The sequence below is a fragment of the Gopherus evgoodei genome, unplaced genomic scaffold, assembly GCF_007399415.2.
Source record: "Gopherus evgoodei ecotype Sinaloan lineage unplaced genomic scaffold, rGopEvg1_v1.p scaffold_33_arrow_ctg1, whole genome shotgun sequence".
NCBI lineage: Eukaryota > Metazoa > Chordata > Testudines > Testudinidae > Gopherus > Gopherus evgoodei.
The window spans coordinates 6,029,197-6,039,765 of NW_022060005.1; positions in this window are offsets into that span (position 1 = coordinate 6,029,197).

Consider the following 10,569-nt stretch of genomic DNA (forward strand, 5'->3'; position numbering starts at 1 on the left):
CTCCACCATCTCACAAGTCCCTAGGCTTTGGAACCTATGTCTCCTACCTAATGAATGCTACTCAGTTGAGAGTGAGTCCCTCAGTCATAAAATGCTAAGTACAGTTCTACTGTCCTTGATGCACATAACTGGGATAACAACTCTTTAATACTCCTGCCCCAATAACAAAGAGACTGGGGATCCCACAGCAGCCAAAGTGTCCATTTGAGCAAGCAGTCCCATCATGCTATGCAGGATTGGTGTGCCCATGCAAACGAGATCAGCCCCTGAAGCCCTTTTCCACAAATCACCACCAAATGTCAAGGGAGAGCTCATTCTGATTCTGCTTACTGTGACAGACCCAGGCCAGTGGGGTGCAGGAGTCTGGTAGAGGGCAAATACACTGGTCACTGGGTGAGTAGTTCCCTGTTCCCTGAGTGACCAGAGCAGGGTCCGCACTAGAGTAGTCAGGAACTTGCTAGAACCAATTAAGGCAGACAGGCTGATTAGAACACCTGCAGCCAATCAAGGCAGGCTAATCAGGGCATCTGGGTTTTAAAAGGAACTTTCTCCAGTCAGATGCGGAGGAGCCAGAGGAGAGGAAGTGCGTGTGAGAAGCTGGGAGCAAGAGATACAAGGAGCTGAGACTAAGAGGGTGTGCTGCTGGAGAATTAAGGAGTACAAGCATTATCAGACACCAGGAGGAAGGTCCTGTGATGAGGATAAAGAAGGTGTTGGGAGGAGGCCTTGGGGAAGTAGCCCAGGGAGGTGTAGCTGTCACCCAGCTGTTACAAGAGGCACTATAGACAGCTGCAAATCCACAGGGCCCTGGGCTGGAACCCAGAGTAGAGGGTGGGCCTGGGTTCCCCCCAAACCTCCCAACTCCTGATCAGACACAGGAGGAGTTGATCCAGACTGTGGGGAAGATCATGACGTGAGCAAATCTGCCAATAAGTGCAGGACCCACCAAGGTAGAGGAGGAACTTTGTCACATTACAAAATAATGACAAAATAGTCAGAATCCTGCTTCAGAGGGAATGAATAGAACAGGGCAATTAGCAAATGATCCATCCCCTGCTGTCCAGTCCCAGCTTCTGGCAATCAGAGGTTTAGGAACATCCAAAGCATGGGGTTGTGTCCCTGACCATCTTGGCTAATAGCCATTGATGGACCTATCCTCCATGAACCTATGTAATTCTTTTTTTAACCTAGTTATACTTTTGGCCCTCACAAAATCCCCTGGCAATGAGTTCAACAAGTTGACTGTGCGTTGTGGGAAGAAGTAATTACTTTTGTTTGTTCTGAATCTGCTGCCTATTTATTTTATTGGGTGACCCCGGTCCTTCTGTTATGTGAAGGGGTAGATAACACTTCCCCGTTCACTCTCTCCACAACATTCATGATTTTATAGATATTTATCATATCCTGCTTTGGTCGTCTCTTTCTAAGCTGAACAATACCAGTCTTTTTATCAATCCTCATATGGAAGCTGTTCCATACACATAATCATTTTTGTTGCTCTTCTCTGTACTTTTTCCAATTCTAATGTATCTTTTTTTGAGATGGGGCAACCAGAACAGCAAGCATTTTTCAAGGCATGCACGAACCATGGATTTATATAGTGTCATTATGATATTTTCTGCTTTATTATCTATCACTTTCCTAATGGTTCCTAACATCCTGCTAGTTTTTTTCACTGCTACTGCACATTCAACAGATGTTTTCAGAGAACTATTCACGATGACACCAAGATCTCTTTCTTGAGTAGTAATAGCTAATTTAGACCCCATCATTTTATATGTATAGTTGAGATTATGTTTTCCAGTGTGCATTACTATGCATTTATCAATATAGAACTCCATCTACCATTTTGTTGCCCATTCATCCAGTTTTGATTCTTCGCTGTCAGCTTTGGACATAACAATCTTGAGTCATTTTGTGTTGTCTGCAAATTTTGTCACCTCACTGTTCACTCCAAGATCATTTATTAATATGTTGAACAGCACAGGTCTCAGTAGATATCCTTGGAGAATGCAGCTATTTACCTCTTTCCATTGTGAAAACTGACAGTTTATTCCTACCCTTTGTTCTCTATCTTTTAACAAGATACTAATCCATGAGAGCACATTCCCTTTTATCCCATGACTGCTAACTTTGCTTAAGAGCTGTTGGTGTGGGACTTTGTCAAGAGCTTTCTGAAAGTCCAGATGCCCTATATCAACTGGATCACCCTTATCCACATGTTTGTTGACTCCCTGAAAGAATTCTGATAGATTGGTGAGGCATGATTTCCCTTTACAAAAGCCATACTGACTCCTCCCCAACATATCTTGTTTAGCTATATGTCTGATAATTCTGTTCTTTAAAATAGCTTCAGCCAATCTGCATGGTACTGAGCTTAGGCTCACCAGCCTGTAATTGTCAGGATTGCCTCTACAGCCCATTTTAAAAATCAGCATTACATTAGCTACCCTGCCGTCATTTGTCCAGAGGCTAATTTAAGTGATGGGTCACATTCCACAGTTAGTTGTTCTGCAATTTCATATTTGAGTTCTTTCAGAACTCTTGGGTGAATACTGTTTGGCTCTGAAGACCTATTACTGTTTAATTTATCAATTTGTTTGAAAACCTCCCCTACCGGCACCTCAGTCTGGGACAGTTCCTCAGATTTGTCACCTAAAAAAGTAAAAGTCTCATGTGTGGGAATCTCCCTCACATCCTCTGTAAAGAAGATTGATGCAAAGAATTTATTTAGCTTCTCTGCAACAGCCTTGCCTTCCCCGAGTGCTCCCTTAGCATCTTGACCATCCGGCGACACCACTAGTTGTTTGGCAAGCTTCCTGCTTCTGAAGTACTTAAGAAAAATTGCTCTTAGTTTTTGTGTGTTTTGTTAGTTGCTTTTCATCTTCTTTTCCGGCCTGCCTAATTATACTTTTAGTCTTGTCTTGCCACAAATCAATGTGTAAATAGGTAACTGGCCGTTTATGTGGTGTTGGGATGGAATCATTACAGACAAGCTGCCATGTAGGAGGTTGGGTGGATAAATGTTGTATTTCTCCAGAAAGTGGGAATCAATATTTTAGCATTATCAATAGTATTAGCCATATTAGTATTTAAATTTCATGCCCAAATTTAGAGCCTGCTGTTTGTCATAATTGTGTACCATTTTGGCTAGAATTCTTGGATTTGGGTTGTACTTTGTTCCAGCCTTCATACTGAATCTTATCAAGCCACATCTTGGGCCAGATCCTCAGATGGTGGAAACTGACCCAGCTCCCTTAACTTTAAGAAAGATAATCAAATATTCAGTGATGTGATAATGCATTTCATCAGTGCTCTGATTGACAGGGGTGAGGAGCACTCCCAAATCCTAGTCAGCGGAAGTGATGAGAGCTGTGCACCCTTGACATTCCCATCATGAGATATTATGGAGAGAGAATTAGGTCATTTTCTCTCTCAATCTAATCTTGACCATTGCCTCTCTCCTTCCATCCACAGGCAGGACATAACTGTCTTGTTTTGCAGATCTATATCTGTCGAGGGCTTACTACATAAAGTTTCCCTTTGCTAAACCCTTTGCTAAACCTGTATTCTTTGCGTCCCTGCCACATTCTTCTTAAAGGGAGTCAGCTAGAAGCCCAGAGTGAGCACAGCCTAGGTGAAGTTCTGGCCGAGTTCTAAGGCAGCTGTACAGTGGCATCCCATAGTCAAAGGAAGGGTGTCAGAAGAGAGATCTGAGCTAGAGAGTGTTTCCTACAGCCCCAGAGCTAGAAACAAAGATGACACTCTACCCAGATGCAGTTATCTTGGAAGTACATGGCTACCATTGATTGGGCTCTCTTGCAAGAGACAGGTGACTGTATTGCTGGCTAATGGACCAGGTTGTAACACTTTACTTATCTGGCTTTTGTTTTATTTTATCAGTTTGCCAATTTGGTTTGAGCTTTTTTCTGTTTTGGGAAGGGGAGGGAAATGTTTATTGCATGGGAGAGGGCGTCGATATTCTGTCTTGTGCTTGAGAAGTCAGTGTGCCATCACTTTGATGTTGTTTACTGAGTGAGTTTAAGGTTTGCTTTCCACGATGATCATGGGGTGGAAAGGAGATGCTGTAGCTCTATGGATGGCTGAGTTCCTGTTGAAAGGATTATTTTGATGGTGCTGGGTTGGTATTGTATTAGTAATGACATATTTGGGGATCTTGAGTCTTGGACAGGTGTCATCATTATTTTAAACCTAATACAGTCACACTCTCATGTATTCATTTAGTTGGAATAAATGGGCTAAAGGTGTTAACATAATACAGTCACTGTCCAACATGAAACAGTGTTAAAGAAGCTCTGGAACCTCATGTACAGAGACCTCAGCTTGCTTCACACCATAGCAAACACACCATTAAAAATGTGCTATTAAGTATGTCCTCAGCTGATGAAAAGCAATGTAGCTGAAGTCAATGGAGCTATGTTGATTTACAAGAACCAAGGAGACAGCTCACTGACTTCATCAGCTCCCATGAATTTCAGATCATACACCATAACCTGAACTGCACCTTCTCAACCTTCCTTTCTTCACACACCCTGTCACTGGGTGAGCTGGGACTTTATGAGGGAATGGATCCAACCCATCTGTGCCTTATTAACAGCTTCTCAATGGGGCCTGATAGAGAGCAGCTGGTCTCTCTAAAAGGCCAGAGAGAAAGAGGAAATAGGGGAGGAAGCTGTGGCAGAGGCTGCAGAACTCAGGCGGCACCTACAGGAGACAGACCTTTGACTGAGGGGAGAGCAGAAGCAGATCCTGGAAAGGGATGAAAAGCTGTTCCCAACTTGGAAATTTGAAGATAGACAGGGAGACCTCAGGGAGGAGGGGCTAGGTCCAGCTTGAGCGCAGGCTGGAAGACTCTTTTGTGCTTACTTTAAATTTTATGTTAATAAGCCAGACCCTAAGAAGGGACACATGTGCCTTTGTGGAGTTATTGAGGAGCTGCAAGGAAGGAAATGGAGACCAGGCACTGAGGAGTCATCCCAAGTCATGAGGTGGCATTACAGAGGTGGCCACTCTATTTACACGTCCCTTTACCAAATTACCCTTTCCTCTCCTGTCCACATAATTTGTGGATATTGATGTAGTAGAGTTGTGTGCAGGGAGGGGTTAGTTTGATCCATGGTGGAGACAGAAGACTGGCATTCCCAGCGGAGCAGAGTTAAGGTTGCTAGAGGAAATCTGCCTTTAGTTTTTCCATTAACTTCTTTCAAGAGCTGTTTGGAATTTTTCACATGAGAGATTTTTCCCTTGAAAAATGTGATTTCATCAAAATTTGCATTTCTTGCCGGACAGCTGGGAGGTGGGCAGCAGGGAAGCCAGACAGCATGGGCATCTGGGCATCTGAGGAACTGGGCAGCAGTCAAGCTGAAGTCAACCAGGAGGCTGCCTGATTTCCACTAAAAGTTTCAATGAATTCAACGCATTCCAATTAAAAGTTCCGATTCTGTCAAAACAGCATGTTCCAGTGGAAAATTGTTCAATAGGATAATTTTTTACCAGTTCTAATCATTATATTTTAACATATTTATCCCACTGACAGGAGTGATGTGCAAGTTATTAGCAAGGCCACTCAGGAAAAGAAATCGGACTCCGACTCAGAGATCGTCTTCTTCTCTGCTCAGCCCATTATGTGAGTAAGACTTTGGATGCAACATTGCATACCAAGCTATAGCACCCAGTTCCTCACCAGCAAGGATCAATGGGAAATTTGGGTAAACAAGGAAAGCAGGGTTAGGACTCCAGGACTTTACTGCTTGTAGTTATAAATTATTTATTGCATAAGATTTACCAGAGCACTTATCCCTTATTAAGCCAACTACTAACTGATTAGGATACATGGGGACTTTCCATGGGGCCATAGTGTTCCACCTCTCAGTTTTATCACAAAAGAGACTGATAGGTGACTTGATTAAAGCATATATGGTCCTTCATGGGGAGAAAGCACCTGGTTCTGAAGGGCACTTTCAAATTAACAGGATAAGAACAAATGGCTGGAAGCTGAAGCCAGACAAATGCAAATTAGAAATAGGGCACAAATGTTTAACAGTGAGGGTTTGAAGGGGTACAATGACCTCACATTGTCTGGAAAGAGGCTAATGAGGGCCTGGGCACTCAGTCAACCCTACCCTGTTAAACCTATGAGAGGGGTCAAAGCCTGGAGGGAGCAATTGAAAAAGGGAAAGCCCAATACAGTCGTGGCTCAGCAGGAGAAGGAGTAGACCTCTTGTGCTAGCACCTTGAGGGAAGGCCTGACTGGGCTCAGAGAAAACCTATAGCTTGTGTGGAGGCAGGCTGGTCTAGGGCCAGGGGCTGTCCTGAGCCTGCTAAGTGCCAGATCCTATTTGGGGCAGATAGACCCAGTGTGGGACCTATAGATTTGCTTTGTTCACCATAATGAATCCTCTTTCCTTCTGGGATCTGTGGAGGAGTGAGCCGGAAAAGGGGCTGTAAGGATTACAGATAGATGGGTTTGTTGGTCTAGGGGTATGGTTCTCGCTGTAGGTGCAAGTAGTCCTGAGTTCAAATCCCCACTGAGCCGTCTTGAGTTTTCCTGCAGAAAAGGACTTGGGGATTACAGTGGATGAGAAGCTGGATATAAGTCAGCAGTGTGCCCCCCGTTGCCAGGAAGTCCAATGGCATACTGGGCTGTATTAGTAGGAGCATTGCCAGCAGATCAGGAGAAGTGATTAGGACACTTTTGAGGCCACACCTCGAGTATTGTATCCAGTTTTGGTCCCCACACTACAGAAGGGATGTGGACAAATTGGAAACAGTCCAGCAGAGGGCAACAGAAATGATTAGGGGCTGGGGAATATGACTTACGAGGAAAGGCTGAGGGAACTGGGGTTATTTAGTCTGCAGAAGAGAAGAGTGAGGGGAGACTTGATAGCAGCCTTCAACTACCTGATGGGAGGTTCCAAAGGGAATGGAGTTAAGCTGCTCTCAGTGGTGGCAGATGACAGAACAAGGAGCAATGGTCTCAAGTTGCAGTGGAGGAGGTCTAGTTTCGATATTAGGAAACACTATTTCACTAGGAGGGTGGTGAAGCACTGGAATGGGTTACCTAAGGAGGTGGTGGAATCTCCATTCTTAGAGATTTTTAAGGCTTGGCTTGACAAAGCCCTGGCTGGGATGATTTAGTTGGTGTTGGTCCTGCTTTGAGCAAGCGGTTGGAATGGTGACCTCCTGAGGTCTCTTCCAACCCTAATCTTCCATGATTCTATGACAAGCTGAGTTAGAAAGTAGCCAAGGAGTAGGCAATGGGTGTGAATAGACAGACCTGAACTGCTTACTACAGAGTACCCAGAGTAGATAGTATTCCTGGGTTCTCCTACCAGCCTCTTGAGGACATGGCACAAAGACCCCCAGAGATGACCTGGAAGGCCAATAAAGCCTCAAGTCAGAATGAAAACCTGGCATGAAGCCACTGGACTACTGAGGAGCTATATTGGGTTTACCTCAGATTGGGTGGGAATATATGTGACTTGGCTGGAGGGCTGAGTTATGAGAAGTAGATCACAGCATGGCCAGAGTGACAGTCAGCATGGAGTGCCAAAGAAGAAGACGACCTTGCTATGCTATGCCCAGCCATAAGGAGACACGCTAGTCAGGGAGAAACACTTCTAGAGAAATTGTTTAACCATTTGAACAAGCTACCAAGAGAAGTGGTGAATTCTCCATCTCTTGATATCTTCAGATCAAGACTAGATTCTTTTCTGAAAGTTGCTTTAACCAAGCACAAGTTATTGGGCTAAATACTAGGGAAAATAGGTGAGATGTAGTGTCCTGCTATGTACAGGAACTCAGAGAAGATGATTTAATATCCCTGCTGGCCTAAGATCGATGAATCTATAAATTCTCTTCTAAAGCAGTTGGTACTAGATAATTCAGAGACAGGATAGTGGACAAGGTGGATGACTGGCCTCCTCTAGAATGGCAATTCCTATGTTCCTTAGAACTGGTAAACAGAAACGCCTCCTTTGATGTTAGACACTTTCCTATCTCCATAACTATTCCTTTGAAGCTAGAAGTTGTCCTATCTCCACAACTTTCTCACTGAGGTTAGGAGTTCAAGTATTAAACTTGTTTATAAGTTCTAAAAATAAAAAGTAGCATTAACACTGCCTTTGCAGCAGTTGTAAATTCCTATTAGCATAAGTTTCCAGAGAATTGTTTCACTCTTATACAATGAATCAGAAAAGGCATTCATTTTTTGAGATCAGATAAAAACCATCTGTGCCAAGCAGGAGAATAGAACAGGGGGTGCTCTGTAGAACTCTTAGGTCTCTTTACTGAGGTCCATGGTGATAGACTCTGGATCCTGGTCTCTGAAACACTGTATGAAGAGGTCACAGCAGAGACTCCAGCTTTTATTATACCTGTTTTTGAGGAAGCAGAACCTTTCTCTTCAGATTCACAGAAGATAAAGGATGATGTATATTGTCATGAATAACATGTAACAGAGATACTGTGTTTCTTTGAGACACCCCTGAACAGACAGTTTTAGATGTGTGTAGAACACCCTAGGTTTACTCAGAGTCAGCCCTAGCCAGAGCTAGATGGCAGGAATTTGTGAGGATTTATGAGAATATGTGCATCCCTAGTCATTCACTGCGTAAAAGCCAACCTCCGTGATCAATGCTGGTTAAAGCCCAGCAGCAGTGAGACCCCAGACGGAGGGAGAGAAGGTAGAAACTGAGAAAATAAACTTGTTCTGAAGGTAACATATTTAATGCATCTAGATAAAAATAAATGTAACACAAATTCAGTAGGAGGAACAATCCTTAGAATAGGAAATCTTAAATGAGGTATATAGCTAGCTAACTGTCTGTCAGACCATTGGTTGCTATCTATCCTTCAGTCCACAATCTAGTTTTATTTCTGCCTCTCTGGCAGAGTCTCTGTCTCCCCTTCATCTGTCTACCTATCTATCTAACTTCATTAATTTGCCATCAGAGTGATTTATAAGTACATAAGATAAAAGCAACCCTAAAACACATGAGTTTATGGTTCAGTATGACTGCAAAAAATGCAATGTCTAGCAGATAGGAAGAAGAAATAGGAAGGTATTAAAATGAATATTGTATTGTATCTGATATTTGCATTGCTAGTATTTGTAATCCTGTTAAAACTAACTAAACAAAGACATAGAATAACCATCAAACAACAATTACTGTACTTCTTAACTCAAAATTCACAAACAAATTCATCACTAACTAAAGCATCAATAAAAAATTCAGATATGTGTGTGACAAGGAGGTAGAATAATAAATCATAGAACTGAAGGGCTGGAAAGGATCTTGAAAGGTCACCTAGTCCATCCTCCTGGGCTGACCATCTGGACCATCTCTGACAGGTGTTTGTCTAAGCTGCTTTTTAAAATGTCAAATAATGGGGATTCCAAAACCTGCCTTGTAACCTGTTCTGAGGCTTCCCTATCCTTAGAGTTAGAAAGCTTTTCTACTGTCTAAACTAAATCGCCCTTGCTACAGATAAAACTGATTCCTTCTTATGCGACCCTCAGTGGACTTAAAGAATAATTGATCGCTGTGCTCTCTTTATAATAACTTTTTACATGTTTGCAGACTCATTATGTTCTCCCTTAGTTTTCTCTTCTCTAGAGTAAACATGTCCAGTTTTATCAACCTTTCCTCATAGGTCTAAACCTTTTAACATTTTGTTGCTCACTTCTAGATTCTCCCCAATTTGTCCATGTATTTCTTATTGTGTGATGGCCAAAACTGAATATAGTCCTTCAGCTGAGGCCTTCATGGTGATGAGTAGAGCAGAACAATTACCTCCTGGGTCTTACATACACCACAACAGATGATTCTGGCTTCGCTTGTTAGAGTGTGCAGAAAACTGTGAGTGGTCTCATAGCACCATGAAGACGTTCAGTAACTCTGTTTCTCAGCAGCTAGTCAGCCAGTTTATAAAGGGCATAAAATATTGTTCTGATCTTTTACAGCTGGAGAAAGTGAGGCGCGGAATGATATGATTTGCTCGAGGTCACACTGGGTCAGGATTGAAGCCCAGATCTCCTGATTCCCAGTCTTGCCCATTACACTGCACAATGCTGAAGTGCACAGTGTTACTGGGGATAACTGAGGTACCAACCCAGACAAAGGGTTTGGGGTTAGAGCATGTACAGGGCCATTGATGATATTTGCAGTGCAAAGGATCAAGAGCAGAAATCCAAGACAACCTGGCCCTCCCTCTCTAACGAGATTTAAACATCAACAAAAACAAAGTAACCTCTCCCCCAAAGGTATCTGTTTCATGTCATATTTCACAGGCTATTATTACTACTTTTTAAAAACTATTTTTCTTGATAGAACCCATGGCAGACACAAAAGAGAGAAATCAAACATCCATCACAGGATTTATCCTCTTGGGCTTTGGGAATCTCCATGAACTAAAAATTCTTCTCTTCCCACTGTTTCTTGTGATCTACATTGTGACAGTGGCTGGGAACATCCTCATTGTTGCACTAGTTGTGGCTGATGAGCACCTTCACACCCCCATGTACTTCTTCCTGGGGAACTTGTCCTT